The sequence below is a fragment of the Capra hircus genome, chromosome 20 (assembly GCF_001704415.2).
Source record: "Capra hircus breed San Clemente chromosome 20, ASM170441v1, whole genome shotgun sequence".
In the NCBI taxonomy this organism is placed as follows: domain Eukaryota; kingdom Metazoa; phylum Chordata; class Mammalia; order Artiodactyla; family Bovidae; genus Capra; species Capra hircus.
The window spans coordinates 15,399,599-15,419,662 of record NC_030827.1 but is presented as its reverse complement, the minus strand read 5'-3'; the positions used below and the strand labels follow the sequence as shown (position 1 = coordinate 15,419,662).

Here is a 20,064-nt window from a genome sequence, read left to right as displayed (position 1 = left end):
ACGAATTCATGCAAGTAAGAATGCAAGCCTTACTCCCGGCAGAGCTGCTTATGAAGACCCTGTGGCGAACTCTCTGCAGCAGCTCCCAAAGCTCCGAGGCCTCCAGAATGGCCACTCTGAGCAACTGCAGCTCCTGTTGATATTTCTGACTCTCTGCTCTCTTAGGACAGTTTCCCGTTCCCTCCCCAGCTGAATAGCTCAGTTTTTTTCTGAGAGAACTCCAGAGGGAGTTAACCATAGAACTGTGCTGTGCTGGCAGCAACAAAGCTCCATAATTCTTCCAAGGAACTTCCTTGAAGTGCCCAATAATTGCATTAGGAAAGACAGCCCGTGAAATGCATTAACACCTGGTGCCGTAATGTCACTGTCTCCTCGGCAGCCTTTTACATCCCCCTTCAGGGGAACACAGATTCAGGACCCTGGGCTCAGGGAGCAGCTTCATAATCCCTAAACACGCCCCAAAAGCTGGGGCATGGAAAGTTCTGCTGCAGCAGGAAGAATGTTGTCTGCATCCAAGTTTGCAGAAGGCTCTTCAAGAGCCAAATTTAGGCTTCATTTGTCTCCACACAGGCAAGTAAATTATATTTTCCCAATCCCAGATTAGCATTTGATGTATATCTGAAAGAGTATGTTAGAAATATATGCCATTCTAAAAATTCCAGAATAGTTTTAAACATACTATATTCCTTAATATGTAAACAGTTTAATAAAGTGTAGCAACATATGTGCAGATCTACTGCCTCAATTTATAGCCAAAGTGTTTTTTTTATTTTTAAGTCGAAACTGCAAAAGCTATCTTGCTGCTGTTAATAAAAATAATAACAAGAAAAATAAAGAGGAGAACACTGAGGGAATTGATGACTATGTTAGGAGGTGTTGACAGACTATGCTAAACCCAAGGACAGTGAAGGCCACTGTACATGCATTTCTTTGACATGTTCAACAATGAGGTCAGATAGTCAACAGTAGTATTGACACCAAAGGCTGTAAAATACCTTTATGGTTACTTTTATTTGGTGTTCTTCTCTCCCAAATTGCTTTTGTATTATTAGCTTGTGATCTCCCTATTACTTCCCTATTACTCCCTATTACTATCCCTATTACCTATTACTCCCTATTGCTTCCCTGGTAGCTCACACAGTAAAGAATCTGCCTGCAATGCACGAGATCCAGGTTCAGTCCCTGGGTAAGGAAGATCCCCTGGAGAATGGAATGGTAATCCACTCCAGAATGCTTGCCTGGAGAATCCTATGGACAGAAGAGCCTGGCAGGCTACAGTCCATAGTTTCGCAAAGAGTCAGACAGGACTGAGCGACTAACACTTTCACTTTTCCCTATTACTGTTCCAGGTATGCTAAGCATCCACACATTTCCAAAGAATTCTTTCTTGATCAACAGAATTACAGAAAATTTATTCAAGTGCCTCTGGAAACATAATTTTCTTTCTAGTTTACATAATTGATATTAACAGATCACCCTATAAAAATATAAATCATTCCAATCTACCATTGGAGCCAAATGAAGAACTGCCTGTTAGTCTGCTAAAGACTTGCTCTCATTTCACCAGTATTTTGATAGCAATCAGACCATGTCATTAATACTCTATCATATTAAAATAGTTAAAATAGCCTATCTTAATCTTCATTCATTAGCACGCATTTAGTATACTCCATACCTCAATAACTTCCCTGGTGGCTCAGACAGTAAAGCATCTGCCTACAATGTGGAAGACCCGGGTTCAATCCCTGGGTCAGGAAGATCTCCTGGAGGAGGAAATGGCAACCCACTCCAGAATTCTTGCCTGGAAAATCCCATGGATGGTGGAACCTGGTAGGCTACAGTCCATGGGGTCACAAAGTTGGACATGACTAAGCAACTTCACTTTAAGGAATACTTCAATAAAGTCTCAAGCAGTGATTTGATTTTTACCCTTACTGTCACTTGGTGCTATTTCATTAAGGAACACAATATTAGAACAGTGGAAAGTACATGTGCCTTGGTAGCAAATGACCCTCTTTCAAGTCCTACCTTGCCCACATGCTATATGCCCTTAACAAAAGGCAGATTAGTGCCAAATCAGTGACTTCTAAACTTTGCTGTACATTACAATCACCTGGAGAGGTTTTAAAAATTCCAACCACTAGATCATGGCCATATCAATTCCATCAGACTGTCTGGGAGTGGGAGTCAGAGTGCACCAATGTTTGGGAAACTTAGGACCACCTTACTAGAATTCTGTGTCTCTACAGCTTATCATGTGAGTCTGAATATTTAGTAAAAGGAATAAGTTTCAACAAGAAGAAAGAAGAGAATTAATGCCTTCCTCACTCAGTTTAATCATTCTAGCTTTTGATTTAAAGTGAGAGACATGTGACTCTTTCTTTCTACGTGAATACTTAGTGTAAGTAATACTGCTGGGTCATGGAAAAAGCAAGAGAGTTCCAGAAAAACATCTATTTCTACTTTATTGACTATGCCAAAGCCTTTGACTGTGTGGATCACAATAAACTGTGGAAAATTCTGAAAGAGATGGGAATACCAGACCAGCTAACCTGCCTCTTGAGAAATCTGTATGCAGGTCAGGAAGCAACAGTTAGAACTGGACATGGAAAAACAGCCTGGTTCCAAATAGGAAAAGGAGTATGTCAAGGCTGTATATTGTCACCTTGCTTATTTAACTTATATGCAGAGTACATCATGAGAAATGCTGGACTGGAAGAAACACAAGCTGGAATCAAGATTGCCGGGAGAAATCTCAATAACCTCAGATATGCAGATGACACCACCCTTATGGCAGAAAGTGAAGAGGAACTAAAAAGTCTCTTGATGAAAGTGAAAGAGGAGAGTGGAAAAGTTGGCTTAAAGCTCAACATTCAGAAAACAAAGATGATGGCATCTGGTCCCACCACTTAATGGGAAATAGATGGGGAAACAGTGGAAACAGTGTCAGATTTTATTTTTGGGGGCTCCAAAATCACTGCAGATGGTGACTGCAGCCATGAAATTAAAAGACGCTTACTCCTTGGAAGAAAAGTTATGACCAACCTAGATAGCATATTCGAAAGCAGAGACATTACTTTGCCAACTAAGGTTCGTCTAGTCAAGGCTATGGTTTTTCCTGTGGTCATGTATGGATGTGAGAGTTGGACTGTGAAGAAGGCTGAGCGCCAAAGAATTGATGCGTTTGAACTGTGGTATTGGAAAAGACTCTTGAGAGTCCCTTGGACTGCAAGGAGATCCAACCAGTCCATTCTGAAGGAGATCAGCCCTGGGGTTTCTTTGGAAGGAATGATGCTAAAGCTGAAACTCCAGTACTCTGGCCACCTCATGCGAAGAGTTGACTCATTGGAAAAGACTCTGATGCTGGGAGGGATTGGGGGCAGGAGGAGAAGGGGACGACAGAGGATGAGATGGCTGGATGGCATCACTGACTCAATGGATGTGAGACTGAGTGAACTCTGGGAGTTGGTGATGGACAGGGAGGCCTGACGTGCTGTGATTCATGCGGTCGCAGAGAGTTGGACACGACTGAGCGACTGAACTGAACTGAACTGAAGGCTATTAATTGGCCTAATTTCAATATTGTTGTGTCTCAGCGTTTAGGGAGGAAAGGTAACCCTCAGGTTCAAGGGAAGGAAGATATCAGGGAACAGCCAATAGGTGAAGCAGTCACAACACAACTTTTCATCGACTAAATTCACTGTATTACATGGTTGCAGTTTGTGGCACCCAAAAATAATTACAATAATAACATAAAATATCAGGGATCATAGGCTACCATAACAAATATAATATTAGTGAAAATGTTTGAAATATTGTAATTACCAAAATATGACACAGAGACAGGAAGTGAGCAAATACTGTTAGAAACATGGCACTGATAAACTTGGTCAATACAGGTTACCATGGAACTTCAATTTACAAAATATACAGTGTCTATAAGATGCAATAAGGTAAGGCATAATAAAACAACAGTATGCCTATATAGTTCTATTTGTCCAAGTCGTCTAAAATTTCTCTCAGCAATGATACATAAAGTTCAGTGTACAGGTCATTGATATCTTTTATCAGAGTTGTATTTCACATATTTTGAAGCTGTTATAAATGGTACCAATCTTTTAAACTTCATTGAAATAATTTACGACCGTGAAAGTGTTAGTCCCTCGGTGGTGTCTGACTCTTTGTGACCCCAGGGACTGTAGCTCACCAGGCTCCTCTGTCCATGGAATTTTCCAGGCAAGAATATTGAAATCGGTTGCCATTTCCTTCTCCAGGATCTTTCTGACCCAGGGACTGAACCTGGGTCTCCTGCGTTGCAGGCAGATTCTTTACCACTGAGTAAACAGGAAAACCCACACAGTGTAGTTTTTATATCACATAACGGTTGCCACCCTTAGGCCTGAAGGGGCAAGGTAGTGGTCAGTGTTCCCAGATGTGGCAAAAGCTGGACCCACAGATGTGCTATCTGACCGGCGCTGTGGCTGTAGAGGAATGCAGGACCATCCTGCTAGTTAAGAAGTGAGAGAGGGGAATAACCATCTAAACCTATTTTTCAACCTTTCCTCTGATGGCCTGCCAATGCTTTCACAGACTGACCAGAAGCCACACATTGGGAGCACAGATAACAATTTGATAATGATACGCTATGAAGCAAAAGGGTGTATTTGTTTATTTCTTATTATCTATCTTCTATCCACTAGAAAGTGTGTACTAAGACAGCAAGGAACTTTATTGTATTCACTACTGTGTCTCTACCACCCAAAATAATTCCTAGCACATGGCAAGTAGTCAATAGGTATTTGTTTAAAGATTGTTTGCCTGGGTACAAGTTTGAATGGCTGCCGTTTTCTATATAAACTTCTTGAAATAAAGAGGCTTTAAAGCCACATTCCTAAATTCTTTAACAGCTGCATACAGACTTGAAAAATAATGGGAACAGAACTGAAACTGGATTAAAACAAACACATAGAGGACCCAAACTTCTGAGCCAGTGATTGTCTAGGAATAAGTGTGTGGTGAAACAAGGTAAACAACAGCAGTAATTCATGGTGAAAGATTTAGCCAACATTAGGGAACCACACAGTTAATCTCCCAGATGTATCCTTTTCCCAGACTAGTACAAGGAACCAGAAAGCCTCAGCATGAATAAACTTCCAACAGTCCTTTGGTGTGAGGCTTGCAAAAGAGCAGCACTGATGATGAAGTCTGACAGCTTTTCAGGCAAAATCTACTTTGGCCAACATAATTAATGTCGAGCAAAATAAAAAGCCAGGCACAGAGAGGAATAAAGAACTCTTTTTCCTCCTTTATTTAAAGGCACCTACATATAAAACAGCTTTTAAAATTATATGATTTTTTTTTTGCGGGGGGGGCATTACATGAGGCTTGTTGAATCTTAGTTCCCCAACCAGGGATTGAACTTGGGCCCTCAGCAGTGAAAGCACTAAGTCCCAAGTGCTGGACCACAAGGGAATTCCCTGAATGTATATGGTTGTAATTTATTTGACGTAAAAGTGACTGAAATAAAAGGCCCGTCATTTTATTTTGTGTAAATGATATTATTTACTCATTTAATATTTACTGAGCATTCACTGTAACTGTCACCAAGCACACAGAGGTGAGTAACATACAGTGCCTGTCATCTAGGGCATGAAGATCATATGATAGAAAGAATATGAAAGCTGATGATCAGCTACATGACAAGGGCTATAGGCGAGGTAAACAGGGGCATCATGAAAACACAGAAAAGGGAGTACTTGGCATTGCCCAGAGACGTCAAGAAGGGCTTTTAGGGAGGCGGGGAGACATATAAACTGACTCTTAAAGGCTATATAGAAATTTTCTAGTTAAATAGGAGGTGGCAGTTCAAAAGGTAAAGAATCTGCCTTCAGTGAAAGAGACCCAGATTTGATCTCTGGGTGGAGAAGATCCCCTGGAGAAGAAAATGGTTACCCACTCCAGTATCCTTGCCTGGAGCATTCCATGGGCAGAGGAGCCTGGAGGGCTACAGTCCACGGGTTACAAAGAGTCAGATACGACTGAGCAACTAACAACACACAGGGATGGGGAAGGCGTGGCAGGCACTCTGAAACACCTATTACTACTAGCAGATACTTTAATTATGATGAACTAAAGAGAAAAAGTCAGAGACGGCATGAACAGAAAAGGACACAGTCATGCCGCTTGAAAGATCATTACAGAGGGAGCTATATGAAGGACACTTTCACAATAGTTCAAATCGAGAAAGTATTAGGGTTTCCCAGGAGACTCCGTGGTAAAGAATGCACCTGCCAATACAGGAGATGAGAGAGTTCAATGCCTGGGTTGGGATGATTCCCTGCAGAAGGAAATGGGAACCCACTCCAGTATTCTTGCCTGGGAAATCCCATGGACAGAGGAACCTGGAGACTACAGTCCAGGGGGTCAGAAAAGAGCCAAACATGACTTAGAAACTAAACAACAGGAAATAAGAGAATAAAGTAATCATATTTACGTCACATGGCAAATGGGCACTTAAATGTCAAAGCTGCAACAAAGTCAGAAGCGTGTTCATACTATAAGTGATATTCAGTTTTAGCAACAACTGCTGCCACATTGAATTAATTTTCTTAATTTGATCTCATCTTGTGTTATAGCTCTAAATATCACCTATAGTGTATATCTCTAAAGATTTTATCACTATCCTAGATTTCTCCTCTGATCTCCAGTTTGGTATATGCTCAGTAGGCATCTCAAATATTTCCAAATAACAACTCAATCTCCTCCCTACCTTTATTCTTCCAATCTGCTCTTCCCCTAGACTTCTCCATTTATAACTGCCCATCCTGTTTGTTCAGCCATCCAGTCACCCTAAAGCCCTCTTTTCTCATCCCTCGTTCAGTCCATCAGCATATTCTCCACTTTCAAAATATATCTAGAACCTGACCGTATCTGACTACTTCAGTCTTCTATACTGGTCCAAGAGGTTGTCACTCCTTGCTGCCTAACAAGTCTCCCCTTTTGTCTCTTGCCACACCTCTGTCTATTCATCATATAACCTCCAGAGTGACCTATTTAAATATATCATCATATTTCCTTTATTCAGAACTCTATTAGCTTCCAAGCTGCTTCAGATATATATGTGTATGTGTGTGTCTGTATATATATATGTATATATATATGTGTGTGTGTCTGTATATATGTGTGTGTGTGTGTGTGTGTGTGTATGTAATTGCCTACAGTTCAGTCGCTCAGTTGTGACCTCATGGACTGCAATACACCAGGCTTTCCTGTCCATCACCAACTCCCAGAGCTTGCTCAAACTCAAGTCCATTGAGTCAGTGTTGCCACTGACTACAGGCCTTGTGTAATCTGCTCCCACCTGCCCTTCCACACTTAGCTCTCTAACATGTACCATACTTCTCCCCCCATAGTCACTCTGTTCCAGTGCTTCGGCCACTCTGGCTCCCTTGATGTTCTTCAAACATAGCAGGCAACCTCTGGCTCCAGTGTTTATTGGTCTTTCTCTGTTCCACAAGGCCACATATTGATGCCTGTTTCATTCACTGCTGTATCTCCAGTGCCCAATGGCTCTAGCACACAGAAGCTGCTCAATAAATGGTAGTTAATTGTTTCAAAATGATGCAGCTTTTTATTATACACTGCTTTCGACAAAATATGCAATTATGATGTTTTCTCAATTCGTTAACAAGTAGTATTTTGTTCAAACCAGAAGGGGGCAGCAAAGCTTCACTAGCTCAGCAAATGGACAGCGCACTGAGTCAGCGATGCAGAGGGAACAGCTAACCAGATAAAGAGGATCAAGCTGGCCCCAGAAGCCTGAGCTGAAGAGGATGAGTCACTGAGCTGGTTGGGACTGTGTCCTCACCGAGAAGCAGGGAAAGAGGCAGAAAGAGAGGGAGACAAGGCTTGTCCAGAAGAATGTGCCCCACACTGGGGGCCCATGGCATGAACAGATGGGTTGTTAGGGAACCTAATCAGAGAATTAGGCAAATTATCCCCAAGTCAGGAAACCTCTTGATAGTGCCACAGGGGGCCACCCCTCTCAAAAGACAAGGATTTTAATCTTTGTAGCCAGAACCAGGAATCCAAATATACTTATCTCTAAGAAGACTGTCCTTCATTGTGCTCACCTTTGTGTGAAAAGTTCCCTTGGTATCTCTAATTTTCTTGAAGAGATCTCTAGTCTTTCCCATTCTGTTGTTTTCCTCTATTTCTTTGCATTGATCACTGAAGAAGGCTTTCTTTTCTCTCCTTGCTTTTCTTTGGAACTCTGTATTCAAATGGGTAAATCTTTCCTTTTCTCCTTTGCCTTTCACTTATTTTCATTTCATAGCTGTTTGTAAAGCCTCCTTAGACAACCATTTTGCCTTTTTGTGTTTCTTTTTCTTGGGGATGGTCTTGATCATTGCCTCCTGTACAATGTCACAAACCTCCGTCCATAGTTCTTCAGGCACTCTGTCCATCAGATCTAATCCCTTGAATCTATCTGTCACTTCCACTGTATAATCATAAGGGATTTGACTTAGGTCATACCTGAATGGTCTAGTGGTTTTCTCTCCTTTCTACAATTTAAGTCTGAATTTGGCAATAAGGAGTTCATGATCTGAGCCACAGTCAGCTCCCAGTGCTATTTTTGCTGACTGTATAGAGCTTCTCCATCTTTGGCTGCAAAGAATATAATCAGTCTGATTTCGGTGTTGACCATCTGGTGATGTCCATGGGTAGAGTCTTCTCTTGTTGTTGGAAGACTGGTCATTCTCTTGGCAAAACTCTGTTAGCCTTTGCCCTGATTCATTCTGTACTCCAAGGCCAAATTTGACTGTTACTCTAGGTATTTCTTGACTTCCTACTTTTGCATTGGAGTCCCCTGTAATGAAAATGACATCTTTTGGGGGGTGTTAGTTCTAGAAGGTCTTGTAGGTCTTCATAAAACCGTTCAACTTTAGCTTCTTCAGCTAATAGCCTATAGACAGTTTATTAAAAAGCAGAGACATTACTTTGCCAACAAAGGTCCATCTAGTCAAAGCTATGGTTTTTCCAGTGATCATGTATGGATGTAAGAGTTGGACTCTAAAGAAAACTGAGCACTGAAGAATTGATGCTTTTGAACTGTGGTGTTGGAGAAGACTCTTGAGAGTCCCTTGGACTGCAAGGAGATCCAACCAGTCAATCCTAAAGGAAATCAGTCCTGAATATTCATTGTAAGGACTGATGCTGAAGCTGAAACTCCAATACTTTGGCCACCTTATGCAAAGAACTGACTCATTGGGAAAGACCCTGATGCTGGGAAAAATTGAAGGCAGGAGGAGAAGGTGATGACAGAGGATGAGATGGTTAGATGGCATCACTGACTCAATGGACATGAGTCTGAGTAAATGCTGGAAGTTGGTGATGGACAGGGAGGCCTGGCATGCTGCAGTTAATGGGGTCACACAAAGAGTCGGACACAACTGAGCAACTGAACTGAATGGAACTGAAGAAGAATGGTGGAGAATGGCATAGGTCCCAGGTGTGGTGTTTCTTCCTAAGGATCATGGATTTTTAATCACTGTAATCTTCTATATCTTGATTAAGTAAAATCCAAGATGGCAAGTGCTTGGGTCCAGGTGGCTACAGCAGAAAACCAGATATTGGTACCTTTGAATTATCAAAATGAGTTAAAATAATGCTAGCCACAAATAGTTGAAGACAGGTTATTTTTTACCCCACTATTCTTTCGGACCTTGTCATTTACTCCTTAAGAAATCATCATTCCTTAGGTTTTTTTGTTTTTTTTTTAAGTATACTCCCTTCAACCCTCATTGTTTTATTTCAAGCCTACTTCCCAAGTTTCTTTTTCCTCATTTCAATCAGCTTTGTTCTGGTCTTTCTCACATGACTTAGAGCTACTCTGTTTAATATGATAACCACTGGAGAAGATTCTTGAGAGTCCCTTGGAATGCAAGGAGATCAAACCAGTCAGTCCTAGAGGAAATCAGTCCTAAATATGCATTGAAAGAACTGATGTTGAAGCTGAAACTCCAGCACTTTGGCCACCTGATGCAAAGAGCTGACTCATTGGAAAAGACCCTGATGCTGGGCAAGATTGAAGGCAGGAAGAGAAGAGAATGACTGTAGGGAACAAGGTATAAAGAAGGTTGAGAAGTGCTTGCAAACGAGACTCTCAACCTGAGCTGAACATTCTTGCAAACGAGATGTTCAGCTAAGAATCCTGTTTGTTCCCATGGGAAAAGAACATTTCTTGCACACAAGGATGTTTCTCTGATTCCTCAAAAGGAACAGACCCTGGGACAAAATGGATTCTAAGTTGATAAGGAAGTTCCCCAAAACAAAGTCTTAGCTGCAGTAAATAAGTCAAGGTAAAGGTTATCTTGCCCTGCGCACTGTATAGTCTCTGAATCATAGTGCTTGGCAGCTTGCCCTGTAGGTTGTTGTGCAAGGGATATAATATAAAGCAGCTGTAAGAAGCAGGTGTTAAAATATAAAGATTTAAACCACTCTGCAGTGTTGGTGTTTCATTCCGTTGCCAGCAGATGACAGATGCGATGGTTGGATGGCATCACCGACTTGATGGACATTAGTTTGAGCAAGCTCTGGGAGTTGCTGATGGACAGGCAGGCCTGGCATGCTGCAGTCCATGGGGTCACAACAAGTCTGGCATGACTGAGGGAACGAACTGAACTGGCTACATGTGGTGTTTTAGCATTGAAATGTGATTAGTGTAATTGACAAACTGATTTTTACAAATTCATTCAGTTTTAATTAGTTTACATTTAAAAGCTCATATTTAATTCACTTTCTGGGATATTTTAAGTATGTCTAAAATAAAATTGAGTGTACAAATCTACTTTCTACTGTAAATGTTATAAAATACAAACATATATATGTATATTTCTGATGAAAAATTAGCATCTGAATTAAGGTATTCCTCAAGTATAAAACATTCACTGGATTTTGAAGACAGTACAAAAACATATACAATATCTAATTTCCAATTCTTATATAGATTGTAGCGCTTCCCTGGTAGCTCAGAAGGTAAAACGTCTGCCTACAATGCAGGAGACCTGGGTCCGATCCCTGGGTCAGGAAGATCCCCTGGAGAAGGAAATGGCAACCCACTCCAGTATTCATGCCTGGAAAATCCCATGGATCAAGGAGCCTGGTGGGCTATAGTCTATGGGGCCGCAAAGAGTCGGACACGCCTGAGCAACTTTACTTCTATATAGACTGTATGTTGAAATGATAGCATTTTGAATATAATGGTTCAGCTGAACTATATTATAAAATTAACTTTATTCATTTCTTACTTTAATGTGGCTGCTAGCTAGGAAAACTTTAAATCACACATATGTCTTTATGCTTCTCTTGCACACTCTAGTCTAAAGGCTTGCTACTCAAATTTTAGTCTGTGCATCAACAGGTTGGATGTCACCTGGGAACTTCTCAAAAGTACAGAATCAGAATCTGCATTTTGAAAAATCCCTGAGCAACTCATTTGACCATTAAAGCTTGAGGTGCAGTAGTCTACTTGTGACCCAGTGGTTAAGACTCTGTGCTTCTCCTGCAGGGAGCACAGTTTCAATCCCTGGTTGGGGAACCAAAGTCCCACATACTGTGAGGCTAAAAATAAACAAAAATTTAAAAAGTACTTAGAATCCTCTTCTTCTGCCCCAAGGGACTTGCCTAGAAGGTTGGCCCAGAGCCTCACTGCTGAGGGGGCTGGGCTCCTGGTTTTCATGCAGTTGTCAGGCTGTAATTTCTGTGTTGCTTATTTACAGGTACAACCGGGCACAAGTATAGCAAAAGAAGCCCCAGTAAGCCACCAAAACACCAAATATTCTCCATCCTATTCCCATTAGGTAGCAGCATCTCTACCTCCTCAAGATGGTTGGGATCAATTACCCTTATGATGTAAGGAGTACTTTCTTCATTTCCTGTCTACTGTCAAGGGAATCCCAATGTGACAGAACCATACATTTAGTTTGGTGGGATGTTTACTGTGAGCCCTATGAACTAGGACCACTGAAACCCCACAAGCCAAAGTTAATGACCCGAGTCAGTGGCTTGGAGTGACTTCTACTTCAACGCTTCGATTTCTGGATGCATACACTCTCCCTGCTGGAGATGCTGTTGATGGAATATATAAACTGCCTTCTGAAGACAGTGCATCGTCCTGCACGGCATCATTCCCAAGCTGGAAGCTCAGCACTGCCTTCAAGAAACCATTTCTTTGCTTTATCCTGAATCAGAAATGAGAGACCCTAAAAATTTCATGGTTCTGGGAGGCCCGAATCTCTGTATAGATTGTCTCCCACCCTCAGGAGGACATATATTAAGATACATGCTATCCACTTACCTCATGTTTCAATTCAGTTCAGTTCAGTCGCTCAGTCGTGTCCAACTCTTTACGACCCCTTGAATCACAGCACTCCAGGCCTCCCTGTCCATCGCCAACTCCCGGAGTTCACTCAGACTCACGTTCATCGAGTCAGTGATGCCATCCAGCCATCTCATCCTCTGTCGTCCCCTTCTTCTCCTGCCCCCAATCCCGCCCAGCATCAGAGTCTTTTCCAATGAGTCAACTCTTCACATGAGGTGGCCAAAGTACTGGAGTTTCAGCTTTAGCATCATTCCTTCCAAAGAAATCCCAGGGCTGATCTCCTTCAGAATGGACTGGTTGGATCTCCTTGCAGTCCAAGGGACTCTCAAGAGTCTTCTCCAACACCACAGTGCAAAAGCATCAATTCTTCGGTGCCAGGTCCAATGAACACATCAGTGTTGTGGACTAATTTGAAATTCAGTGGGCTGATCAGATGGATAAGATCCCTACAACATATATTATGACAGAGAGCAGAAGGATTAACATAGCCTTGAGACAAGACCATGTATGTACACTGTGGCCCATCCCCTGTGAACACAAACTGCTTCTGATCCTGTTTCTGACATGTGCCCTCCCAAAGGACATGGTCTGTTGTTGGCTTTTCCATCTTTAAAAAACATTAGAACCAGACAAGCATTCCCACATCTGTAAGCCTTTTGTTTCCTTCCTCGATAATTTGCCACAACAGGTCTGGCATCTCAGCGTCACTTAATGTAGGCCATCGCCTTTTCCAAATGTCTGAGACCCATTCTAGAAATGTTCTAGAATCACTTAGTACTATTGCCAGGGGTTTAAATTGTGTATCACAGGTGCTCCCTTATCATCAAGCTGTCCCATATCCAGCCCTCTGTTCCTCCCCTCTTGATTCAGCATCCTCGGGATTCTCAGTCAGACTCTCCTGGTTTCTACTGGTATGTGTGGGCCAAGAGCTGCAGCAACTGTGGCACAAACCCCTCTCCTCTCTTTACCTTACTCAGTAAGGATTTGCTGAGATTAGATTTTCTGCTGGTCAGTATAAGAGCTAGGGAATATTCAGAGGAGAGTGGAGGTTATTATGTTAGGCATCTGCTTTATTTGAAACTTCTGCATAGGCTTTAAGCAAATAGACAGGGATCTCCCAACAAGGAGAGTAGGCCAATTCTGCAGGTTTTGAGCATTGAAGGGAATGCAGGAGTTCAAGTTTTTCAAAGGGTCTCGTGATTTACCCACACAGCCCCCTCCCAAGTCTCAAGGTTCCACTCTTATCAGGGGACTGACTTTAAGACCCTTGACAGGGTTGAAAATTCATTCTTCTCTGAGATTCTGCTCTTCTTGCAATTAGGTCCTGAGCCTCACCTCCAGTGTATGTCCTCTGTCTGAAGAAAATATGGGTTTCTTTAAATTTTGCCAAAGAGTCCCTTACCCTCACTCTTCTCACTCTTTGCTTTATATTGCTGATAGATCATCTCTCAAAAAAATTAATGGCACATATCAAGAGCCACTCAGCATCAGCCCTTATAGTTATTTCCCTGCATTGCTCAATCCCACTGGACTTTACACCAGCTAGTAGATCATTCTCATCTATATCCCATCTCAGTTATGCAAGCAACTGTTCGACTGCAGCATGCCAGGGACTCTCAAATTCCACTTATCATCAGTGAGAGCATCCTCACTGTTAGCCACTTGCAGAATAATCCAGGATGAATGAACTAACCACAATAAGACATCCTTAGAGTCTGCAGAAGACTTGAGAATTCAAAGATGCCTCTTTTAATCCATTTCTCTGGAAACAAAACCTGAGGTAAGGATTCCTGTTCAAGTGATTATAGGTGAGGGCTCTGAGAAGGAGGGAAATGAGATAAACCTGGGAGCTGTGGAAGGGGAGAAAGGGAGCTATTAGAGACTCATTTCTGATCCCACAGGGAAGTTCTAGAGCTCAGATTGCACCCCAAAATTGATTCCAGCTTGAGGTAAGGAGCTGGCTGGCCTTTGTACCACATGCCAATTAGTCATTGGTCAACCCTGTCTTGCGTTGGGGATTTGGGTTGGTGATGTTCCTGGTCTCTCAGACACGGTGGCTACAATTTCCTTGAAGGATTTCATTTAGAAAAGAGGGCATCTGAGAGTTCTATTCATGGACACTGACAACAGCTGAGATGAGTGGACGGACCAGTAAAGGGACTCTGACACAGTTAATCTAAGGCCTTAAAAATTAGCTAACTCAGTGATTTAATTTGTTTCCCCTTTTGTATCACACTTCTTTGAGAAGTCATTGAAAGTTGTGAATTTGCTCCACAAAAAGATACATACACATAAAGATAAATGTTTATGCTAAGAAAAGGTTGACAGATGGGATCATGAAGCTTCAAATAATTTATATGACTTGCTCAAAGTTTATGCTGTAAGTTAAAGCAGAATGAGATGGCCAAACAAGCAGTTCTAAATACCAAAATATTTTTATGAAAAAAATTTTATAATTTTATAATCACAATACACATACTTGAGGTATTGAACCAACTTGAGGTATTGAACCAACAACCAGTTCTAAACACGAAAATGTTTTGATGAAAAAAATTTTATAATTTTATAATCACAATACACACACTTAAAGTATTGAACCAACTAGGTATCTGAAACATTTCCCAACACATAAATTCACAGATATGTTAAAGTCATACATGTGATCCTCAAAATATTCTTTGCATTTAAATATTGCTGCTTAGGAGGCAAGAATATACAATGGAGTAAAGACAATCTCTTTAACAAGTGGTGCTGAGAAAACTGGTCAACCACTTGTAAAAGAATGAAACTAGATCACTTTCTAACACCACACACAAAAATAAACTCAAAATGGATTAAAGATCTAAATGTAAGACCAGAAACTATAAAACTCCTAGAGGAGAACATAGGCAAAACAGTCTCTAACATACATCACAGCAGGATCCTCTATGATCCACCTCCCAGAATTCTGGAAATAAAAGCAAAAATAAACAAATGGGATCTAAGTAAAATTAAAAGCTTCTGCACAACAAAGGAAAATATAAGCAAGGTGAAAAGACAGCCTTCTGAATGGGAGAAAATAATAGCAAATGAAGCAACTGACAAACAACTAATCTCAAAAATATACAAGTAACTTATGCAACTCAATTCCAGAAAAATAAATGACCCAATCAAAAAATGGGCCAAAGAAATAAATAGACATTTCTCCAAAGAAGACATACGGATGGCTAACAAACACATGAAAAGATGCTCAACATCACTCATTATCAGAGAAATGCAAATGAAAACCACAATGAGGTACCACTTCACACCAGTCAGAATGGCTGCGATCCAAAAATCTGCAAGCAATAAATGCTGGAGAGGGTGTGGAGAAAAGGGAACCCTCCTACACTGTTGGTGGGAATGCAAACTAGTACAGCCACTATGGAGAACAGTGTGGAGATTCCTTTAAAAATTGCAAATAGAACTGCCTTATGACCCAGCAATCCCACTTCTGGGCATACACACGGAGGAAACCAGAATTGAAAGAGACACATGTACCCCAATGTTCGTTGCAGCACTGTTTATAATAGCCAGGACATGGAAACAACCTAGATGTCCGTCAGCAGATGAATGGATAAGAAAGCTATGGTACATATACAAGATGGAGTATTATTCAGCCATTAAAAATAATACATTTGAATCAGTTCTGATGAGATGGATGAAACTGGAGCCGATTATACAGAGTGAAGTAAGCCAGAAAGAAAAACACCAATACAGTCTACTAACACGTATATATGGAATTTAGAAAGATGGCAATGATGACCCTGTATGCAAGACAGGGAAAGAGACACAGATGTGTAGAACGGACTTTTGGACTCAGAGGGAGAGGGTGAGGGTGGGATGATTTGGGAGAATGGCATTGAAACATGTATACTATCATGTAAGAAACGAATTGCCAGTCTATGTCCGACGCGGGTTACAGGATGCTTGGGGCTGGTGCACTGGGATGACTCAGAGAGATGTTATGGGGAGGGAGGAGGGAGGGGGGGTTCATGTTTGGGAACGCATGTACACCCGTGGTGGATTCATGTCAAAGTATGGCAAAACCAATACAGTATTGTAAGGTAAAATAAAGTAAAAATAAAAATTTAAATAAATAAATAAATAAATAAATATTGCTGCTTGCAACTTTAAAGCAATCATTAATTTCTACTTAGGGTGTTTTATGCTACTGGGAGTAGAGAAAAGGATAAACAGTCAAATATAACCAGGGCCCAGAAATCTCTTGTTCTTAACAAAAGTGCAAACCTTAATGTTTTTTGCTTTCATGTTATTAAGAATGTCTAAAGAATGAACTAAAGTTTGTAAGTTCCAAGTATTTTTAAGAATGTCCATAAGTTTCAAATTATATCTTCTCATCAGTGATATTCTCTATAATACAGGTACTGTGATAAGACAAGGAGGCTTTGGTTTTTAAAAATACTTTAAATACATATTTTTCTATGTTATATTTTTATAATGAATAATTATTGACTATTCCTTTTTAAATGGCATTTGAATGTTAACTTGCAGCTTTGGAAGTCATGAGGGGAAAATAGAGAAAAATACAATTTTAAAAAAACAAATCACTAATTTCACTGACAATTTGAGCCCTTTAGGATCTTAACCATTTTTGTTTGACATTTGACCTCAAAGTAAGAGAAGTGTCTGTTTTTCATAGATAGTATGGATCTGTGAGTGGAAGTGGGGGCTGTGGTTTCACAGTAATATGAGACCCAGGAATAATGGCTCTAGTTTCAGAATTTGAAATGATAAACTTTATCTAAAGATGATATGCATACTTACATGCGTATTATATATACAACACTCAACTCACTTTCTGTAGCCTTCTGTACCTCAGCACACCTAATGAAAGGTGCTTGTGTTTCACGCATGTGGCAGGGTGAGTTTTCACACTGTAAGCTTCCTTGGTAAAGAGTCTAGTACCCACTTCTGATGTGAGGAGAGGGGGTTTCCCCACATGACTAGGCAATTATCAGATACCAACTGGCCATCTTATAATTCGACTCAATACTGGCGCTACGTACCCAGAGGTAGCATCAGGTTCCATGGGTTAGGGACTCAGTCCCACGATCCTCTGCTTCAAGTGCCAAGAGCAAGCTGTTTTTCACCTGTGCTTCTTACAAACAGGCTATAGATTAAAGGTTCCCATGCATCCTCCTTGGGTATAATTTGTCCAATTATAATTGGTATTAATTTGTACCACTAGCATCATCCACAGCTAAAATCTCCATGGGAAACAGTTGCTCCATCTGGAGGGGCTCTGTGTTCTCTTACTTTCTCCTATATCCTTTTCTACATGAAAACACATGCATCCTCTAAATGTGCCCATTTTCTCTTTCCACCATTCATAGCACTATCCACTATTACCGGGGACCAGCCCCGGCTGGATCCAGGGTATCCGAAGTGTGACGGCGTTGGCGACTGAGATTTATTTATTTAGAGATATAGAAGGAGATAAGGATTTATTTAGAGATATAGAGAGAGACAAAGAAAGAATGTTGCAGTTAAGAAAATAGAGTAGAGAAAGAGGCCGATATTCCTTGGTTTACGCAGAAAACCAACAAAGTCCCAAGACAAGGGACTTAAACCATTCACATAGGCCACAGGCGCCTGCTTGAATACTGGAGGGGGCCCCGCCTTGGGCTCCCTCTCGTGTGGGTCTTAGAAGCCTGGGCAGAGAAGTGAACACAGCAAGCCCCTGTGCTCCAGGGGATCAGCCTGAAAAGAGAGTAAGAGAAAGAGAAGAAAGAAAGAATTGACACAGGGGAGCCAGGCTTTCGTGGAACTGGTCCTGGTGTCCGTCTCTTCATTTTTCAGGGAAGCTTTTATACTCTAAATTGTACGTAGAGATAAATGTAAGAAGCAGAGTCATGCAGGGTCAGCAGCTCTGACCCTTATCGAGACCAGGCTTTCTATCTGCATACCTATCTGTATACACAGGTCTTGGGTGATTTACATCATCTTATGGCCAGGAGGCCTATTAGCATTTTATGACCCTTTTCTGATAAGGGTCCATCACCCAGAAAACTTATTTGCCCTAAAAGTGTTGTTCTTTCCAAAGTCTGGTGCCACTCTCAGAAAGCACTAAATAAAGTTTTATTCTTACATAGCAAGGATGCAACAATTTATAACAAAGAAAGAGGAGTACAGTGATTTATAACAAAGAGAAAATTCATTAATTCAAAAGTCTAGTATTGCTAACATCAAAACTACTATATTCCTATTTCTGCATCCCAATTACATTGATTAATATCCTCCCAGGTGCCTAAAAGATAAAGGATATGGAGGCCTCATGGCAATCATTAACTCAACAATGAAACCCTTTACCAATATAATTCTTAGCTATTTAAAAGGCTCTATATTCATTACAGGGGACTGGAATGCAAAAGTAGGGAGCCAAAAAACACCTGGACTCTTTTTCGTGGTGCCTCAGAGGCTGTCGGCCGCTTCAGAATGAAGCTGAACATCTCTTTCCCGGCCACTGGCTGCCAGAAGCTCATTGAAGTGGACGATGAACGAAAACTTCATACCTTCTACGAGAAGTGTATGGACACAGAAGTTGCTGCTGATGCTCTGGGTGAAGAATGGAAGGGTTATGTGGTCCGAATCAGTGGCGGGAACGACAAGCAGGGTTTCCCCATGAAGCAGGGTGTCTTGACCCATGGCCGAGTTCGCCTGCTTCTGAGTAAGGGGCATTCCTGTTACAGACCAAGGAGGACTGGAGAGAGAAAGCGCAAATCTGTGCGGGGTTGCATTGTGGATGCCAATCTGAGGGTTCTCAATTTGGTAATCATGAAAAAGGGGGAGAAGGATATTCCTGGACTCACTGATACTACAGTGCCTCGTCGCCTGGGTCCCAAAAGAGCTAGCAGAATCCGCAAACTTTTCAATCTCTCTAAAGAAGATGATGTCCGCCAATATGTTGTGCGAAAGCCCCTAAACAAAGACGGTAAGAAACCTAGGACTAAAGCACCCAAAATTCAGCGTCTCGTGACTCCCCGTGTTCTGCAACACAAACGCCGGCGTATTGCTCTGAAGAAACAGCATACTAAGAAAAATAAAGAAGAGGCTGCAGAATATGCTAAACTTTTGGCCAAGAGAATGAAGGAGGCCAAAGAAAAACGGCAGGAGCAGATCGCCAAGAGACAGAGGCTGTCCTCCCTGAGAGCTTCTACTTCCAAGTCTGAGTCCAGTCAAAAATGAGGTGTTCTGAGAGTGACAAATAAAGCAGACCAGACACCAGCTCTCCCTTCTTGACTTTTAATTGATGATCAAATAGATAAATGAAGGTCCACAAACATGGAAAAGGAGGTGCTACATAATCTAGCAGTGGAATAGGTCTGCAGGAGATCCTTGAAAGTGACAGTCCTTCAGATTCAGAACCAGACCACATATGATAGTGGAAGCCATGGCCAGAACAGAGTTCCTTTAGTGGGTGTCTCAGAATTCTTACATTGATTGATTGACTTTTCAGCAAGGCATGGGACAAGATAGAGGAAATAAATGACTTAGGACTATTAATCTTTGACAGACTTAATTTTAAGGAATGCAGTTTCTACACGATATATGAAAAGTGCCCTTGTGAAGATGGACATTGTCATATGTAAAAAGAATAACTTGTGAAAAACACAGTTAATGGATACCATTTCTAGAATAGT

The 20,064-nt window shown here is 41.3% G+C and overlaps 1 pseudogene; it reads left to right on the top strand.

The window, feature by feature from the left end:
- On the top strand, positions 18,837-19,654 carry LOC102174976 (annotated as a pseudogene).